Source organism: Cebus imitator, unplaced genomic scaffold (assembly GCF_001604975.1).
Source record: "Cebus imitator isolate Cc_AM_T3 unplaced genomic scaffold, Cebus_imitator-1.0 Scaffold49, whole genome shotgun sequence".
Classification (NCBI taxonomy): domain Eukaryota; kingdom Metazoa; phylum Chordata; class Mammalia; order Primates; family Cebidae; genus Cebus; species Cebus imitator.
In genome coordinates this window covers 4,797,340-4,818,206 of record NW_016107364.1, presented here as the reverse complement: position 1 = coordinate 4,818,206, position 20,867 = coordinate 4,797,340, and the positions used below count along the sequence as shown (strand labels likewise).

The window sequence follows — 20,867 nt, the reverse complement described above, 5'->3', positions numbered from 1 at the left end:
AAATTATTCTCCTTTTGCTTCAGACTGTAGCATTCCTTTAAGTATTTTTTTGTAAAACCGATTTATCTAGTCGTGATGAATCCCTTTAGCTCTTGATATCTGGGAAATATTTTATTTTTCCTTCATTTCTGAAAGACAGCTTTTCTGGGTAAAGTATTTTTGGCTGACAAGTTTTCTTTTTATTTAGCAATTTAAATATACGATCCCATTCTCTTCTGGCCTGCATAGTTTCTGCTAATGAATCCACTGACAGTGAATTGTGTTTTTCTCTTGATGCTTTTCAAAGTGTTTGTCTTTGCCTATCATTATTTTGATTATAAAGTGCTTCAGTTTGGACCTCTTTGGGCTCAACCTATTTGGGGATGTTTGAGCTTTATAGGGCTGGATATACATATCTGTTTCAAGTCTTAGGAAATGTTTTGCAATTATTTTGTTAAATAAGCTTTGTGTGTCCCTTTCCCATCTTTTGATTCTCTGGAATTTACATAATACAAAGATTTGTTCACTTAATGGTGTTCCACAAATTTCACACTCTTTTCTTCACTATTTTTTATTCTTTTTTTTTTTTTCTATCTGACTGGGTTATTTCAAAAGACCTGTCTTCAAGTTCAGAAATTTTTTCATCTGCTCCATTTAATCTGTTGAACCACTTAATTGTATTTTTTAGTTCATTTATTGAGTTCTTCAGGTCTAATGTTACAGATTCATTATTTTTTAAGGTATATATGTCTTTGTTAAATTCTTATTCAGATCATAAATTGTATTTCTGATTTTATTGAAATGTGTGTCTGTATTCTCTTGTATCTTTCTGAGTTTCCTTAAGATCATTATTTTAAACTTTTTCAGGAAACTTGTAAAGGTTCATTTATTTAGTGTTAGTTACTAGATCATTATTGTTTTCCTTTGGTGGCATCATGTTTCCTTGTTTTGTTTTTGTTTTTGTTTTTTCATATTTCTTGTATACCTGTGTTGATACCTGTGCATGTGGTAGAACCATTGTCTCTTCCAATTTTATAGAGTGGCTTTTGTACTCAAATGCTTTTACTTGCAAATGCGTTTTAGAGTGTTGTTTGGTTAGAGTGCATTGAGCCTGATTATACTGGGGCACAATAGTGTAGTCTCTGTGCAGCTTCTTCTGCTTTAATCAACATCAGCAATGACTGTAGGTGCTTCAGTGGCTTTGGCTGTGAAAGTTTGCGCTAGCAGTTGTGGCAGTGTGGATTGTTAGGGTTCTTATTCGGAAGGACTTTAGTGATCTTCCTGGTCTCATTTTCTGCACAGTGGGGAGAATTCTCTGAGGGGACCTCTTTCGCTATTGTATGTTACATGGGCCACAGGCAGTCAAACAAATGCTGTGTTCCAAGGCACAGGTGTTCAGAGTGGGATGGTGCTGGAGTCCTGGTCTCAGTGTCTTGTTTAACTACTGAGGCACCTGTGACATGAATGCAGGTTTAAGGGAAAGCCTTGCAATGTAAAAGGTATGAGATCCGGAGTCATCTGCTAAATAATCAAATGCTTAACTTGGAAGATAATGGGAGAGGGCTTTTTTTCTTTTTCTTTTTTTTTTTTTTCTGAGAAAATGTATTTACATGACAGTGAGGAATGATATTCCCAGTCAAGGAGCCAGGGTTTATATCCCAATGAAATGTCAGTGATAACTAAGTTTATCTACCTCCTTTAGAAGGGGAGAGTTGACAACTCTGTAAACTGCCCTATAGGTCCATATTCATAATTATGGCTTCCTTTCCCATTACCCTGTACATGTAGGGTGACATCTCGCTCTTGTCACATTGCCTTCGAGGATTGGGACAAGGGTATCTGATGCACCTATTACTGTGGGGGGGGGTCTTTAAACTAGTTAGTGTCAGCTGTTTCACTGGAATTCAGGATCTGAAAAACAATTTATCAATTTTTAGACAAAAGCCTTATGATTCTCATGTCAGAGGTCCTATCTATGGAAACAATGGGGATGCAGATGGTCAGCACCCAGTGCTGTGTGACTTATGGTTACAAGAAATTAAGTCCAAGTGCAGCCTAATCAATGTTTAATTATAACTATAGTTCTGTTCAGAATCCTTGTTAACCTTGTGAGGATAGCTTCATTACTTTGAATCATACTACTTTTATTTGAAATCTGCCTGCCATTGCAGTTTCTATTTAGAACACAAAGGACTCCTTGTTCCAACCATCCTCCTGGACCCCATATTGATGCTCTCCATATTAGCCTTAGAGTAGGGAGATAAAACAGAGTTTTTAATGTCTTGACCAAGACCCCAGGATACAACCAAGGAGAAGGGTTTTTCTAAGTAAGAACTGTATTATAAATGGTTAGAGAGAGTCTGTGGTTGATAACTCCAACAGAGGCATATGGATTAGGAACAGGGCAATTTCTCAAAGCAAAGGGAGACAGGCTGGGACCAGCAAGAGAGTGCAGAGAAAGTATAATGAATGGAAATAAAATTGTATGACTCTAGGTACCATATCCATTATAGTAGCCAATGGACTTTAATATACTTTTTCTAATGAAAAGATGGTTCCTCTGGGGAATTACACCAGGCTATTTTAAAATTAAATTTTTAACTCTGGAAATATCTTTTTTAAATTATATGTCCACTAAAACTGTCTTATGATTATAATTTGACTACAGAGTAAACTTTCCTAGAGAGCTAAAAAGTTTTAATCTTTTGAACATTTAGCTTTAAGTTGATAATAGTTATTTCTCATTATTAATTAACAATTTGGCAATATAATTTCATTTATCAATTTTGTAAGCTGGGTTAAAGTGACTCCACCACAGAAATTGTGATGCAATGTAGGCTATTTTACATAATCATTTTTTCTAAGCTCCAATTTGAGTTCCAAACACTTGGTGTTGATGAGTTTTGTTAAATTCACGTAAATTTTAAAAAAATTATCTGATTCTATTTTGGGGAGAGCTTTCTGACCTAGTTCATATTTGATAGCATGTCATCTTTGCCATGTGTCTCAGAAAGTATATTTGCAACTGCTACAACAGACACTAACTCAATGATTATATAATAAACTGTGAGCTTGGAAATAGAAACCCTCTAGCTGCAACAACACCTAGAACAATGTAGGCTGAAAAGTTGTCAAATGAAAGCAACACAGATCCATGGTTTAGCCTCTTAAATCCACGTTTGCAAATGAAAGCATTTCTTTCTTTCCCTAGTCCATCTGGAAAACTTTCATTTTTTCCTCCAGGATTTGGGAATGTAATCCTACGCTATATTTTGAAACTGACTTAATAGCATGCACATGACAAAGATTTAATTGTGTGTGTGTGTGCCTGTGTGTGTGTGTGTGTGTGTGTGTGTGTTTCATGGGCATCTCACTATTAACTTGGCCAGTACAGAAATTTCTAGTTTCCCACATTACCAACTTAATCTCCACAATGTTTCTATAGATCTGGAAAGGAAACTTGCCTTTCACCAAGTTGCTTAAGAGCGAAAAAAACAAAAAATCTAGAAAATTCTTCATCCTCAGGACTTTGACCTGGCTCTGTCTCTGCCAGACCTTGAACACTCAAAGTAGATGGGAAGAAGAAGAAATTGGGGCCTTCCCAGAGGAACTTCCCCAGGTAACTATATGATTCTGCATTAATCAATTTGTAATACATATTACTTCCTGAAATGCTTTTATTTTTAATTCACTTAGTGTTTTATTTCACAGTTCTTCCCACTAAGATATAAGATTCATGAGGACAAAGAAATTTGTCTCTCATGGTCATCCCTATACGTTCCATAACAAGATGGTCTGACACATAAAGGCACTTATATGTTTATTCAATTAATTGCATTTCATTCTTTTAACATGGCTTTTTTTCCCCAACCTATGCGTGTTCTAATGGTAGAAGCTCTGCTTACTCACCAGTTCTCCCACTTTATTCTTAACAGAGGGCCCGGTACTCAGAAATCAGGGGGAGAGAAGGGAGCAGGTAGTCATGCAGGCTAGCAGACAAAGGAGGACTTGCTAAAGAAGAGTTTGTTTAGGAATGTAACACTTAAATGTCTTCAGATCTCTTCAACAGAGTTCTCCAAAGGCTCCATGTGGCCAAACTTTCATGCTAAAATTACTGTATAGAGACTATATATTAAATAAACAAAAATATGTGAATACATAATTTTCTCATATTTAAATACAGTACATATGCTAGCTCTTACTATTACTACTTGAAATCTACTTGAAATGGTTGTCAATTTATTTCTCTTTTTCGATGTGATAATTACATATTTTAATGCAACTATTATACAGGGTGTGTACATAATCTATACATAGAATTAGGTACATTTCAGTATATAACACACACACACACACACACACACACACACGCACACACGTTCTTTTTTCTGAGGAGGAGTCTCACTCTGTTGCTTAGGCTGGAGTGCAGTGGCATGGTCTTGGCTCACTGCAACCTCCTCCTCCCAGGTTCAAGCAATTCTCCTGTCTTAGCCTCATAAGTAACTGGGATTACAGGAGCCCGCCACCATGCCCAGCTAATTTTTTCTATTTTTAGTAGAGAGAAGGTTTTGCCATGTTGGCCAGGCTAGTCTTGAACTCCTGACCTCAGTTGACACACCAGCCTCAACTTCCCAAAGTGCTGGGGGGTACAGGCATGAGCCAACGCCCGACCCACATACTTTTTTTTTCACATTTTCCTCTCTCATAAAGCATTTTTATATTGCATAGATGTACAATGCTTCATTATGTCCAGAGTAATTTAAAAAATATTAATATCCTGCTATAAATTCTGTTTTTTCAGCTAAATATCCAGCAGATTCTGTAATTAAATATGTTAACAAAATAATATTTAAAAATATGCATTGGCCAGGCACGGTGGCTAACGCCTGTAATCCCAGCACTTTGAGAGGCTGAGGTGGGCAGATCACTTGAGGTCAGGAGTTTGAGACCTGTATGGTCAACTTGGTGAAACCTCATTTCTACCAAAAATACAAAAATCAGCCAGGCGTGGTGGCAGGCACCTGTAGTCCCAGCTACTCGGGAGGCTGAGGCAGGAGAATTGCTTGAACCTGGGAGGCAGAGGTTGCACTGAACTGAGATCATGCCACCACACTCCAAACTGGGCAATAGAGTGAGACTCCACCTCTCTCTCTCTCTCTCTCTCTCTATCTATATATATATATATATATATATATATATATATATATGCATTTAGCTTTGCACTCATTGGTGCTTGGTGGAAAATGCTGGATGCACCCATCCAACTTGGCTTGGATACGTTGAGCTCCTTGAGCCAAGCCAACCTGAGACTTCCCAAAGTGGGTGGCTTAGCAGACCACACTTGGATGACTTCCAGCTGGTTCCCTCTCACCAAAATATACTAAAATTTTGTATATTCTTTCCATGTGGCCTGCCATATCCTAAGAAAATGCATTTTAAATTATTTCATTGTATTTTTCCCTCTAAAACTTATTTTGTAACTATTGACTTTACTCAAGTATTAAGGACACTCAGATTTGTATCTACAGGTTATGAAGCTACTTGTGGATGTGAAAGAGAAGTCAAGATCAGAGACAATGAACTGTAAACACCCTAAGTGTGATCCATTGTTCATCGATGTGTTCAACTAAGACTAAGATGAGAAGATGAATGCTTTAGTGTCATAACAATACATAATTTCTATTCCTTGAATGATACTGAGTTAAAACTGGATGACTTGTCATCTTTGCACTTTTAGTGCAAATAATCACAATTAATTTGTTATTACAAATTTATCAGGATATTTTATTTAATTTCCCTGTTTTTTTATGATGCCAATGAACTACAGTGCAATACATTACAAAACAAAAGAAAAATAGCCAAGAGATTGTAGTATAAATACTCTCTTAAGTATTAAATACTGGTAAAATCAACATTATCAACCTTCTACTGTGTTTATCAGCTTCTTAGCAATGTCTACGATGTAATCATATCTGATCATCAGATAACATTAAAAGTTTAAAGTCATTACTTTATTCATACACTTCCAAATACTTAATTGCTCTTAATAAAGAAAATTATTAATAAATTTGGTAACTTTCTCTTTAACATTGATTTACCTCTACTAAGATAATATCAGATTTTCAGAAAGTGTAACCCTGTATTTCTAAACTATCTAACATCTGTGGGTTTGTGTTTTTCATGTGTTACCACATGAACACAGCCAGGCTGACTGGATTCAATCTTATCTTCATTTCTTAGCTGTATTATCACGAGTTATTTAATTCCTCAGCACTTAATTTTCATGACCTGCAAATATATGAATCATAATAATCATTACTAATAAGCTTGCCATGAGGGTTAACTGTGTATGAAGGGCTGATAAAATTATGTGTTACCAAGTAAGTGCGCAATGAATATTACTCATAACATTATGTAATTAAATTTTTCTGCCAACCTCAGGAGAAAATTATTGGGCAAACATGAAAAAACGGATTGAAAAGTTAAGTCATCTAGATTACAATATAGAAGCAATTGTGTGTATGTAGCATATGCATTGTATATGCAAGGGTTACAATTTTTTTTTGCATTGGTACATTCATCCAACAGTATTAATACAACACTGATTACCATTAAAATACAAATGTATATTTTACTTGGAAACAGAACCAATGCATTTATTCAAATAATATGCTTCAATTATTAGGCACTTAAAAGATAAAATATTAATGGTGAGGAGGGTAAAGTAAGATCAGTATAATAAAATCAATTCCCAGTTAACAGATCCCTTACTTTTCACTCTGTATCAGGCCACTTTCTCTGGCTCCATATTGTTCTGTTTTGTTTTGCTTTGTTTTTTCAGTGCTGTTTATACTTAGAATTTTCACAAAATAAATTCTCCTTTTAAACAAACATCTAGTACTACAATCCTTTTAGTTTTTAGCATCTGTCCTTTGCTACTTTACTCAGAAATATTTCTCTGTAAAAAAAAAAATCACAATTTCATTTCCAAAGACATATTTTTTTAATTTAAACAATCTAGAACCAACCATATTTATATTTATATTTATTTTTATTTTTTGAAACCGAGTCTTGCTCTGTTGCCAGGCTGCAGTGCAGTGGTGCAATCTCTGCTCACTGCAACCTCTACCTCCGGGGTTCAAGCGATTCTCCTGCCTCAGCCTCTGGAGTAGTTGGGATTACAGGCACTCGCCACCATGCCCAGCTAAATTTTTTTTTTTGCTTTTAGTAGAGACGAGGTGTCATCATTTTTGCCAGGATGGTCTCGATCTCCTGACCTCATAATCTGCCTGTGTTGGCCTCCCAAAGTGCTGGGTTTATAGGCCTGAGCTGCCACACCTGGCCAAGCCAACCATAATTTTAACCATGTGTGATACTGCCATTAAAATAAGATATTCATTTTAATTTTAAAGATATGACCTAAATTATTCAGAAATAATTTGAAATTGCCAATATACAATGCTGTTAAAAAAGCAATTCAACAATAATGACATTGTTGCTTAAAATTGTAATTTAAATAACTATATTTCATTTTAATCAATGATTTAGATATTATTTTTAAAATATGACAGTTTATCTGGTAAAGAAATATAATTTAGCTTAACGGCACAATATTCTAAAACCAATTATCTCAACAAATAATTTGAAAATAAGTTAAAGTGATCTTATATGACCTGAATCCCATTCCAGAAGATTTTCCTATAAAAGATTTTCATCTTTCAATGACAGTACCGTATTATCTTACATTTCCAAGCATACTATTATTTATATTTATTTAAGTTTTGAAATTCATTTTGGGATAGCTAGGCTCATAAAAATTTAACAGTAGCCAAACTGACTGATTCTCACAAAATACCTTTATGCATACAGCAAGCACTCTGGGTGAGGATTAGCCAAACAAATGAGATAACAATATGTAATTTAAGATGTGAACATGTAAAATCTGAGCCTACACCATATGGATTTAAAGTTCCTTCCATGTAGACCATTATAATTTGTGTTGTATTTTTCTGCAGGCCAAATAAATGTACCACACCTCAAAGTACTTCTTTATATCTCTTCATCTTTTTTTTTTTTTTTTTTTGGTGGAGTCTTGCTCTGCCGCTCAGGCTGAAGTGCAGTGGCACGATCTTAGCTCACTGCAAACTCCACCTCCCAGGTTTAAGGGATTCTCCTGCCTCAGCCTCCCAAGTACCTAAGTAGCTGGAATTACAGGTGATTGCCGCCATACCTGCTACTTTTTGTGTTTTTAGTAGAGATGGGGTTTCACCACGTTGGCAAGCCTGGTCTGGAACTCCTGACCTCATGTTGACCAGGCTGGTCTGTAACTCCTGACCTCAAGGGATCCGTCTGTCTCAGCCTCCCAAAGTGCTAGGATTACAGACAAAAGCCACTGCACTTGGCCCTATTTCTTCATCTTAATAAAACTCTCATATCAGTATTTTTCCAATTGGTGTTTACTTTTCCTGATGGGTCCATATTTAAAGTATTAAGTGAAAGAAATATGACATATTAATCTGTCTATTTAAAAATTTAGGCTTTGGTGGTAATCACAAGTGAGCCATCCATACCCTAAATTTTACCCAAGGACTGAAGCACTCTGGGTTGTGGAAAGCACACTGGGCTGCCTCCTGTCCTGTCTCCAGGTTTTCGCTTTTGTTTGCTGTAGGACCTTGAGCAAGTTTCTTATGCTTTCTGGGCCATAGTATGTTAATTTATAAGAGGTTTTTGGATCAGCTTCCCTTAACTTTGTATTCTTTCCATATAAAGAGGTAGCTCTTATTTTTATTTTTGTCAGATATTTATTTATTTGTTTTTGTGAGATAAACTTTGATCCTTTTGTTCTTCCCTTTAAAAAAATTATTCAGTGAAATTGACATTGTCTGGTGTGCCATTCTATGCAATTTAACATTACGTATACGTTAACATAACCATTAGCAACCAAACTCCACCAACACAGGTACATTCTCCACAACTATAGTTTTGTCCTTTGGAAAATGTCATACAAATGGCATTATGCAGTAGTTAAACATTTGAAACTGACTTCTTTCATAGAGAATACCTTAGAGATTCATCCAAGCTCTGTGCACCAATTGTTCGTTCATTTTTATTCTTGATCAATAGTACACTGTATAGCTGTATCATATTTTTTTTAAATCAGTTCACCCATTGAAATGCAATCAAGTTGTTTCCAGTTTGGGGCAATTATAAACAGAGCTCTATAATGATAAGCATTTATACAAACATTTAAACATTTATTTATTGGGTTATATTCACAGAAATGGAATTACTGATTCATATAGCAAGTATTTTTAAATTTATAAGAGAATACCAAATTATTTCCCAGGTTGTAAAAGTTTGCATTCCCATTAACAATGTATGAGAATTCTAGCTGTCTTATCACAAGCACTCTGTGTGTGTGTGTGTGTGTGTGTGTGTGTATGCGCGCACGCACACGTGTGTGTGTGTGTGTGTGTGTGTGATGGCTCCAGTGTCGGTTTGGTTTTCCAAGCCTATGCTGTGCTTTTAGAACCTGGTGAATGTACACAAACCACTGGACAGTCTAGGACCTGGGCCATAATTAGTTGGCTTCAAAAGTTTTTAGCAGCAGACTATTAGTGTATAGCGTTTTTGATATTGTGAACAAGTTCAGATTCACTCACGCAAACACATGTTTTAGGAATGACGTGAGTAGTTTATAAAAAACTTCAAGGTGTTATGTTCTGGAGTTTCTCTCTCTTTGCAATCTCCCCAGTATATTCTGATTCCTGGGGCTTCTCTCTTGGTGCTCTGGGTGGATAGCTAGAGAGATAGTTACTTTAAGATGCTCTCTAAAACTGTGTGCTTGCTCTGGAGCCAAGTGTGGGAGGACAAAGGGAAGAAAAAAGAAAATGAAGTTGTTTCTAACTCCTTGGAAGTCCTGGAAAGAAAGAAAGACCCCCACTTTTGCCACTATTAAGGGATTGCTCTCTGTGTGCTCACTTTTAGATTTCCTGTATATACCATCCAGGCCGAAGAACACCAGAGTGAAAAATGACCGTCTTACTACCTGTTTAATGATGACTCAACCACTGGTTCTGGTCTTTCCTTGTCTGCTTGCTTTTATCAGTTTGGTGCAAAACTTATTGTGGTTTCTGCCACAATTACTTTTAAAATAATTAAAAGTAATAATGGCAAAAACCGCAATAACTTTTGCACCAAGCTAATACTCGCTGTTTGTAATTCTCAAATAAATGATCCACCCATTCTTTTCATGATTTATACCTATATTCATTGGAAGAGACAGGGTGAAGTGGCCTAATTTCATTTTACCTAGAACTAGAATCACAGGTTAGCTATATTTAACCTCTAATAAAATTATTTTTGCACTTGAATTTTTTGTATTTGAGTGTTTTAAACAGCTGCAATGATACAATATTTAACTGATGCTTTAAGTCACAAGTAAAAAGGAAAAGAAAGCGAAGAACAGCAAAAGCCCACATGATAATAAGACATACTATCATGTCATATATAATAATAACAAAATTGGAGGTGGGACCTTTCTGAGGGGGGAGAATAATGCTCTCAGAGACCCAGGCTGGGTCCATCCCCTGTTCTGTCATTCTCTCTTGTGAGCTACTTCCAGCCTGCATGCAAGATGGCCGCTACACATTCAGGCAGTTTGTCCTCCCTAGACACTTTAAAATGCCAACGGAGATTGATTAAGAAACAGTCCTCTTCTCATGGTCCTTGTTCAGAGCAAGGGGAATGTTTCTGAAATTTTCTCTTACGACTCTCTGGGCAGAGCTATTACTAAAGCAACCACGGATGAATGAGATTGAATTACCTTAACTGGATTAGACAGACCAAGGCAAACCTCGGGTCCATGATGTGTCCCCAACTCCAGGAATATATATCAAGAAACATGATGACATTTCTTCAGAAGAGTGGGGAAGCAGTTATGGCTTTTGTGTGGGCACCCAGAGTGTTAGTCTCAATATTTTTGTGAGCTAAATACCCTAATATGTCCCCAAAATATGAGGCCCCAACTGCATCCTGGAGTCAATGATATATTATTCTATGTTAACATGTTTAGAAAGAGAATGAGGCATTGATTTAACTGTTAAGGGATTAACGTGGATCTAGACAGAATTTTAGTAAGTATTCACAGAGAAAATATTTCCTACAATAATCACTGTAAAAATAAGAGCTAATCACTATCTCTCCATGAAGTTCCAATGACCACCTAACAGCAATCCCAGAGGTGTGCTCTGAAGTATTTTCAATCTATACATGATTTATCGAGAAGATAAATATTTTCCTCATTACATCATACATGTACTACTTAATTCTAAAAATTTTCATAGATGGTAATAAAGAATGTATTTCAGCTTACAAATTTTAGATTACTTTCATATTTAAATATAATAAAGTGAGATAGATATTGGCATTTTCTAAAGTTTTTCTATATCATAATCCAAAAGTTATGTACACGATAAAAATGAAAACAACAACTCTGATGAATTTTCAAAATAAAGGGTCTTATAAGTGACCCCACATAAATATTTTGCCATAAAAGTATAAGTGCTAGTAAATATATCTGCATCTTTAATTTTGCACAGAATGAAGATTACAGAATATATTTCATTGTTTCAGGTGTTAAAAAGAGTCAGTGTCCACAAGACGAAAACAATTAGAAGAAAATCTAAGTCTTAGTATAATATGGCAAACGGTTCACAAGGTTATATTGATACTGACTTGTAACATTAAACTCTGTTTTAATTAGTCTTTCACAATCAATGGTAGGAACCTTAAACATGTGCCTTACTAGTGCTATGGCCCTATTCACTCATGTATAAATGACACATTCCTTTGTCGATGGAGTTTTGGGGATTAAACAAGACTATACATGTGATTTTATATATTTATATATAATTGTATCCTTATGTATTAATATGTATGAACATTTATATATACATAAGAGAGGTTTAATAAATATTAATCTTCTTTATAGAGAAGATTTTGTTATTTTCAATATAGGGAGAGACACAGACTCAATCTCTCACACTGAACAAAAATGAAACAATCCAAATGCTTGGATCTGCAGTTGACAATTATGGCCAACTTCTTCCATTTTTTCACTACAGAAGGCTCATACCAACCCCAATTTCTGGCAGACTGGCTTCCCTGTCTGTCTTAGCTACAGTTTCTTAATAACCCCCAGATTTGTTTAATTCCTAAGCGTGTGTTTCTGTGAGTCTGCACAAGATTTTCCACACTCTCTCTCACTCTGGGCTTTCTCAAAGTATTTTAGACTTGTACAGTTAAGAGGCTGCTGGCCACAGCATGAGCATGTTTTCCTTGAATCATGCCTGTTTTTAAGCCCTCCCTTCAGGCTATAGGTGATGTATATCCACCTGTACAAGTACAGGTGCAAAGGGTGTTGGCACTAATAGATTCCAGGGCTCTTTGCAGGATGCTCCAACATTGACCAGGAGAGATCCTTTCAAGATGAGAAATTCTGTGGCCTAGGGCAACTAACTTAATGACCCTAAGCCTCAGTTGCCTTCCCCTGTAAAATGTTCTATACATTATAACGCTATCATAAAAGCAAAAAATATAATAATTTTGTCATTAGTAATCATTTGATGCTGGTGATGGTATTATTACTAGTAATACCATTACTCTTTCCATTATTATTAGTGCTTATTACAATCAGCTACACTGCAAGGGTTTTCTAGATGAGACTGTGAGACTAAAAGAAAATACACAAAATAGATTATTAAAAGCATTAACAAATTGGATTATACTTGCAGATAACTAAGCCATAAAATTATTCTAATGCAAAGATGAAAACAGATGAACGCACGGTCTTTTGCATTGATGAGGGATAGGTGCAGTTTTGTCTATGAGAGTAGGCACTTGTGGTACTTGTCATGACTCTTAATCAATCATCAGCCTCCCCCAGCTCAGGGAAGCTAGGACCTTCCTTTAGCAGAGTTGGGTGGATCCCAATTAAGCTAACCATGGCAACTGGTTTCACCTTGCCAGTAACAGTGTTCAAAACAGCCTGTGACAGATTCTTCACCAACAATCCACCAAGGAAAATACATGTGACCCTGACAGTTTGGGGGTTTACTCTGGAGCATTTTCCTCACTTTAAAACAATGAATACAAAGTATCAATATTTTCTTTTCTGACTTTGGGAAGTTGTATGAGAGTACAGTGTTTGGAACGGCTGCAGCCATTTTATGACTAAGAAGCCTCTGTATCCTATCCGTGGGCAGCATGCTGAGAAGGATGGAGCAGAAGGAGGAAAAGATCACTTTCTTGACGACGTCATTAAGCAGCTGAGTTGCCAACCTTGGAACTGCTTCACCACCACTTTTCTTCTGTGTGGTGAGTCGTCATTATTTACGCAATCCTTATGGGGAAATCAACCTATGGCACAGAATCAAGTTTGAAGGAGAATCCCTTGATTAAACAGGCCATTAGAAGGCAAGAGACTCAGCTCCTGAAAATAATAAAGCATAGCCAGCTGTCTTTATTATTGCAGTTTTCTAAGTTGGTTGATCTACTTGCCTTTTTAGAATTTTACATATTTTAAAAATTCATTTTATCCATAAATAAGTCATTTTTGATACTGATAGGTGATTAGGGATAGTTGAGAGGAGACCATAGTCACCAACAGAGTGAGAAGTAGCCACAGATCTAAAATTTGTGAAATCGCTCCCTGCTGAAAATTATATTCAATAACATATTTCTTAGAGGTTTCATCCACTGATTCTCAAATATTTTGGATCATTGCCTTAGGAAGGGGAAAAGGTCTAATCAGGAACATAATCCTTCTTAACATTTTACACTTTTCCTTTTTAAAATGTTTTGTAGCCTGAGGCTTTATAAGACCTATCTTAATTTGTTTTTTGATGATGAGCTAGATAAAGGTTAACTTACACAACAGTTATTCTTGTTAGGTGGGCTAAACCTTCCTCCTCCAAGTCACAGAACTGGTAAGTTGTTTAATAACTTATCCCACTACTGGAAAAACGCCCGAGAGCATACCACAGGCAAACTAACTGAGTGGCTGGGTATTTTCATTTTGAAGTCAGACTGACCAGGGTTGAAATTCCAATTCAGCTACTGTCATAGTTCATTTGTGCTGCTGTAAGCACCATAAACTGGGCAGCTTGTAAACAACATAAATATTTCTCACAGTTGTAGGGGCTTGGAAGTCTAAGAATAAGCAAGATCAAGACTCTTGCAAATTCTGGATCTGCTGAGGGTCTGCTTTCTGGTTCATAGAAGGCCTCCTCTCCCTGTATTCTCACAGGGTGGAAGGGGTGAAGGTCTGCGGGACCTCCTTTATAAGGGTACTAATCCCACTCATGAGAACTCCATCCTCATGATCTAATCACCTCCAAAGGCCCCACCTCCTAATACCATCACATTAATTATTACATTTCAACACATAAATTTGGGAGAACACAAATAAGCAAGCCATAACAGCTATGTACTTTTGGAGTGAGCATGGACAAGTTCTTTAGCTATTTTAAGCTTACTCTCATCGGAAATCGTTGAATAGCTTTGATTGAACTAAGTAACTAATTTCAATAATTTCCTCCTGGTAAGAAACTACCAACCTGGCTCTGGCGGGTTTACAGAGGCTGCCCATGGAGTGCCTTTGTGTCCTTGTTTCCCCCTTTGATGTACGCAGCCTAATTATAATGCATTTAAATGTTAACTCTCCCCCCAAAGTGAACATGAGACACATGGAACATGCATGCATGTTCGTTTAAGTACACGTGTTAGTACTCCCTCATAAATATTCAGAAGATTCTTCTATAACATGTTGAATATGTATATTTGACCAGCCTGCTCAGCATGAGTTCCTGCTTTACCCTCCCTCCCTCCAAAAGTCTGTTTCCAGTTTCTGTGAAAGTCTTTGCTTCCCAGACTGTCAGAATGGCTGCCTTGAGGGGTATAACCCTAGATAAGAAATAAAGTTTCCTTTTGCTAGCCCAGTAGGGTGACTATAGTTAAAAAAAAAATAATGTAATTGTACATTTTTTTTAGATGGAATCTCACTCTGTAGCCCAGGCTGGAGTGCAGGGGTGCCATCTTGGCTCACTGCAACCTCTGCCTCCTGGGTCCCTATTCAAGCAATTCTCCTGCCTCAGCCTCCCAAGCAGCTGGGATTACAGGCACGTGCCACCTTGCCCAGCTAATTTTTGTATTTTTAGTGGAGATGGGGTTTCACAATGTTGGCCAGAATGGTCTTGAACTCCTAACCTCATGATCCACCCACCTCGGCCTCCCAAAGTGCTGGGATTACAGGCATGAGCCACCACGTCTGGCCCTGTAATTGTACATTTTAAAATGACAAAAACAAGGCTAGGCACAGTGGCTCACCACTGTAATCCTAGCACTTTGAAAAGGTTAAGGTGGTGGATCACTTGAGGTCGGGAGTTCATGAACAGCCAGGTCAGCATAGTGAAACCCCGTCTCCACTAAAAATACAAGCTGGATGTGGTGACACACACCTGTAAGCCAAGCTACTCAGGAGGCAGAGGCAAGAGAATCACTTAAACCCTGGAGGCTGAGGTTGCAGTGAGCTAAGATGGCACCACTGCACTCTAGCCTGGGCAACAGAGCAAGACTCCATCACCAATTAAATAAATAAATAAAATGACTAAAAGGGGATAATTGAATTGTTTGTACCACAAAGGATAATTGCTTGAGGTTATGGATACTCCATTTACCCTAATGTGATTATTACATATTGCATTCCTGTATCAAAATACCTTATGTAATCCATATATATATATATATACTATGTACATACAAAAATTATAAATTAAGAAAGCAAAGTCTTTTTTCTAAATATACAAAGTAAGGATTTATGATTATAAATTATAATAATTTATACTAATAAATTAATATTTTATTGTTAACTTATTAATTTATCATAATAAACTAATATTTTATTGTTAATTTATGACCAACATAATATTAATTTTAGACAATATTTTAAATTTTAAGCAACAGAAATACTCTGATGAATTGAAGGAGTGTTTAGAAGCTCACATAATCAATAGGAATCAAGGTCAATAGTTAATATTCAGTAAAAAAATCAAAGTGCTTACAGATACCAGACCTTCACAAAACACAGTATAGGAAGTGTTTTGTCAGGGGATTGTTGTTGATTACACTATCACCATTGTCTCCACATATCATGGTCAACATAGGAGGATGCTGTACCAACCGTGAGACAATAGTTCCAATAACAGATTCTAAACGTTCCTTTTTTTAGAATCGGTGACTTGAGATTTATAAATCTATATGGGATTGTAAACTTTATATGTCCCACCTAGAGTTTATTGGGGTAAACTCTAGGTGGGACATATAGTGCCATTGATGAGTCTGTAACTTTGTCTAATCAATACAGCACACAGAACCCTTGAAATCACTTCTTTTCTGAAAGGTTTTGCACAAAATTGATGCAGGCAGATCTTTGCTGATTGACATGTTTACTCCGAGAGGCTAAGCTGCGAAAATACTTTTATAGGTAAGGAAGCTTTGATTTGCAACTTAGGGATGCCAGTATGAGAATGATTAGTAGGGAAATACCTGGATAGTGATAGTGTGATCAGTTTTAGTAGAAGATAATATTAAAATAGAGGAACAGGGGAGAAAAGTTGATAGTGCCAATTGTGATAAGGCATAACAAATGTTAGCAATTTGGTGTTTACATTATTTCTATAAACTCATTGAGCCAGGTCTATGGTTAAGAGGCAAAGTACAATAACTATCTAAAATGATATTCAATTATTTTCAGAAAAGATAGGAATGAATTACCTCCTTCTGTATCAGAATTTTCACTTATATTCAACTCCTCCAGCTGCACATACAGCAATATCTTCCTTTTGCGTTCTTTATTTTTGCTTCAGTATATTTCATTTATACATTGTTGGCTGTCCAATATACTTTTTTTTTCTATTAGGCCAACACAGGTAAACATTCTCCTTTTCTGTTACAGTGTCTTCTAATCAGTCAATGAACAATTTAAAATGTTATAATACAATAGAGAATCAAGAAAAATTATAATGGATTCATGCAGAACAATTTAACTGTTTGAACTTCCAGAAGTGTCAAAAAGTAATATAAATATTCAATATAAATATTGTTTCAAGCTTTCTGCGGCACTTCTAAAAGAGTATTTTCTAATTATAAACTCTCTTTAATAAGTTCAACTGACCAAGTAACAGCTTTTGATCATCATTATTTAAAATGGAAGAATAAATTACTGAAAATTACATTCAAACTTTAAACATTTGTCATTCTGCTGATTCACTTGAATTGTTTGAATGATCTATTTTTCTTTTTATTAGAAAATTCGTAAGAAGAGAGGAAATAATGAGGAGAAAATGGCAGGTTGTGTTTGCTGACTTTGATTGACAAAGAAGTCGCCATGAAAATCACAGCGAACCATATGGAAAGCAAATTGCCAAAAAGCAATAGTCATGCTCGTAGGCTGGTAATTGAAATTTTTGTTCAAATTGTACTTAATATTCAATAACTGTTTAACCATAGCACTGCTTATCTTGGGAATGCAGATACCATGGAGACAATAAGATAAGGTGAATGCTGAAAAGTCAGGTTTAGGCTATACATTGATTACAATCATTTTGCTTTTTTGTATATCCCATGAAAGTGTCACATGTACGTGGTTGTTCTATGTTTAATATTTGTATAGCAACAAAGAGTAAATAAATTGTAATTTATACATGTTATATTGTTGACCTATACTAAAAATAGTTAACATAATGAAATGGTTTGGCTGAGTCCCCACACAAATCTCATATTGAATTGTAATCCCATAATCCCCATGTTTCTTGGGAGAGACCCAGTGGGAGGTAATTGAATCATAGGGGTAGTGTCTCCCATGTTGTTCTCATTATAGTGAGTTCTCAGGAGATCTGATGGTTTTATAAGTGTCTGGAATTTCCCCTTCTTATTCATTCTCTCTCCTGCTGCCTTGTGAAAAGGTGTCTTTGGACATGATTGTATGTTTCCTAAGGCCTCCCCAACCAGGTGAAATTGTGAGTCAATTAAACCTCTTTTCTTTATAATTACCCACTCTGAGATACTTCTTCACAGCAGTGTGATAACTAACTAATACACAGAACAATTAAATGAACACATTATAACAAATTGGAACTACATAAGATTTAAATCAAGGAAAAATGTATAAGGAATTTTCCTTCTCAATGTTCCTTAGGGTTGAAGAGGCATTTACATTTGTTTATGAATAGATCCTGTTTGCAAAAGGCCCTTAAAGGTAAACATAGGCTTTAACATTTTGAGGCTAATGATGAAGCTGAGTCTCATTTATAAAGTTTCAGATGCAGTAGACCAATTGACATGGGAAACTAGTCTTTCTTTGAGGCTGGTGAAACTGTAGATCAGCACACACTCAGACTTGGTGCAGAGAAAGAGACTGATTTAGAAAATGTTCTCTCATTAGCCTTTGGTATCCTCTAGTCACCCAGGGCAGAGCGATTTCTGTGATTTCTAAACCTTCTGTCCTACTCATCTCACAGGCCATGCCCATTCTCACAACTCGTACTTTCCTTTATTGTAGCCTCTGTTCTACTAGTTCTCTAATATCGTTTTATTAGGAGCTTCATTGAGATATAATTTATATACCATAACATTCACATTTGAACTGTAACATCCAGTGTTTTTTAATAAAGTCACAGACTCCTGAAACCATCACATCTAATTTTAGAACATTTTCACCACCATCTGAAAAAAACTACATAACAATTAGCAGTCACTCCCATTTCCTTTCTTTCTCAAACCCCTAGCAACCATTAGTCTATCTTCTGTTTTCAGCCATTTCTATTCTGAACATTTAGTACAAATATGATCATTTACTATGTGGTCATTTGCTTGTTTGTTTCTTTTTAATGTGTGGTCTTTTTGACTGGTTTCTTTCACTTTGCATAATGTTTTCAAGGTTCATCCAGATTTTATCAGGTACAAATACTTCATTCCTTTTTTATGCCTAAATGATATTTAGTGGTATTTTTTGCTGTTATGAATAATTCACTGTTTGGCTGCCCTAATTATGCATGTATGATTCTTTTCTAGGGACATGTTTTTATTTTGGAGGGTGTATACTTAGATATTATATTGAGTCATGTAATAAATTTATGTTTAAATATTTGAGAGTCACTTCTTGATGGTACTGTTTGTGACACAAATCTGTTATGCATATATGTATGTACTTACATTGATTGTGCTTTTGGTGTCCTATCTATCAACGGTCATGAAGATTTACTGCAATATTTTCTTATAAGAATTTATAATTTTACCTCTTACATTTGTTTCTGTGATCCATTTTTCAATTAATTCTTGTGTATGGTGTGAGGTAGAAGGCCAACTTCATTCTTTTCTGTGTAACGTTTCAGTTTTCCCAGTATTTTTTATTGAAAAGTTGATAAAGTGAATTGTATCATAGAAAATATCACATTGAATTATATTGGCACCTATAGCAAAACTCAGTTGATCATAAATGTAAAGATTTATTTCTGAAATCTTATTTCTATTCTATTAGTTGATATATCTCTCCTTGTGTTAGTACCATAAGGTCTTAATTGCTGTAGCTTTGTGCTAAGTTTTGAAACAGGATAGTATACATCCTTCAACTTTGTTCTTTCTTGCCAGGTTGTTTTGGCTGTTGTAGGTTTCTTACATTTCCAGATGATTGATTGTAAAGAGCTGTTTCTCAATTTCTGTAACAAAAGCCAGCTGAAATTTTGGCACCAGTATCATTGAATATGTAGAACAGTTTGGTAAGCACTGTCTGTCATCTTTACCCTGTGAACACCATATATTTTAGCCTCTAATGTCTCTTAAAACAATCTGTCCCCAATCCATCCCCCCAAATAGTCAATAATCAAATATAATCCTGCATCTTTGTTTATACAAAGAAAATAAATCCTTTGCACCATGCTAAGAATTGGACCCAGCTCTGAATCAAACTGTGAAACAAGATATAGTGCTGAATAAAATACTCAGCTGCTCATGTCAGAGCATCCCCAATGAGGTCAAAAGTGACTTCACAGTTTTCTTGAGTTCACAAGCAAAATGGTTGTGTATGTGATTTCCATTAATTTAGTTTAAGAGTGCATTCACGTAGTTTTCTCAGGAAAGAAGTGAAAACATTTTCCCCCCAAAATAATATGGAATCATCTACTTCCAGTAAAATACCATAGCTGACAATTTTTCTGACTTCTATACTTTCAAGATTCAAAATTTTGGTTTTGTTTTCACATATACAAAACCATAAATGCCTTTAAAATATACAAAGTATGTTTGCTATGTAAGGACCAAGAATTACTACATGCCAATATAGAACCACAACCATTAAATATATATGAGAAAATTCATGATATAATCATTTCACACTCCTTTCTTCTACGTACCACCAAAAGAAGAGGTATATATATTCCTTTCAACTAGCTGGATACTTTTATTTAAAGTAAACCATAAAGGAAATTGAAACTAAAAGTAGATAACAGTGACGCATCAGTTTTATTTTGTTTTTAGATTTTCCTTCCTCATGGATGACACAAGGCAGAAGAACTCACAGCAAATAACATACATTTTGCTTGAGGACAAAACTGGAATTTTGCTTGGGAACTCTAAGTGTCTTCTGACATGACAACAGCTGCTTCTTGAATGCCTAAACTTTTCTACCATACATCAATGCAGAGTAGCCTTGAATCTGGGGAATTATCATAGCAGATGTAAAATTCTTCAGCAATGTCCTCATGAAGCATGTAATATAGATTCACATGGTTTTTGCAGTGAACCTGCCAGGGTGCATTAGGAACAAAGTGTAC

General features: G+C 35.8%; 1 long non-coding RNA gene across 2 annotated transcripts in view; it reads left to right on the top strand.

The window, feature by feature from the left end:
• The window catches only part of LOC108303586, a 42,546-nt gene extending 22,019 nt beyond the window's left edge, over positions 1-20,527 (top strand). Inside the window, exons 2-3 of one of the 2 annotated variants that reach the window (XR_001824912.1) lie at positions 17,346-17,491; positions 19,687-19,814. This is a non-coding gene — a long non-coding RNA (uncharacterized LOC108303586). Of the gene's footprint in view, positions 1-17,345 lie in introns of both variants that reach the window. The other variant, XR_005200077.1, reaches the window with a different exon arrangement.
• Positions 20,528-20,867: the final 340 nt, after the last annotated feature.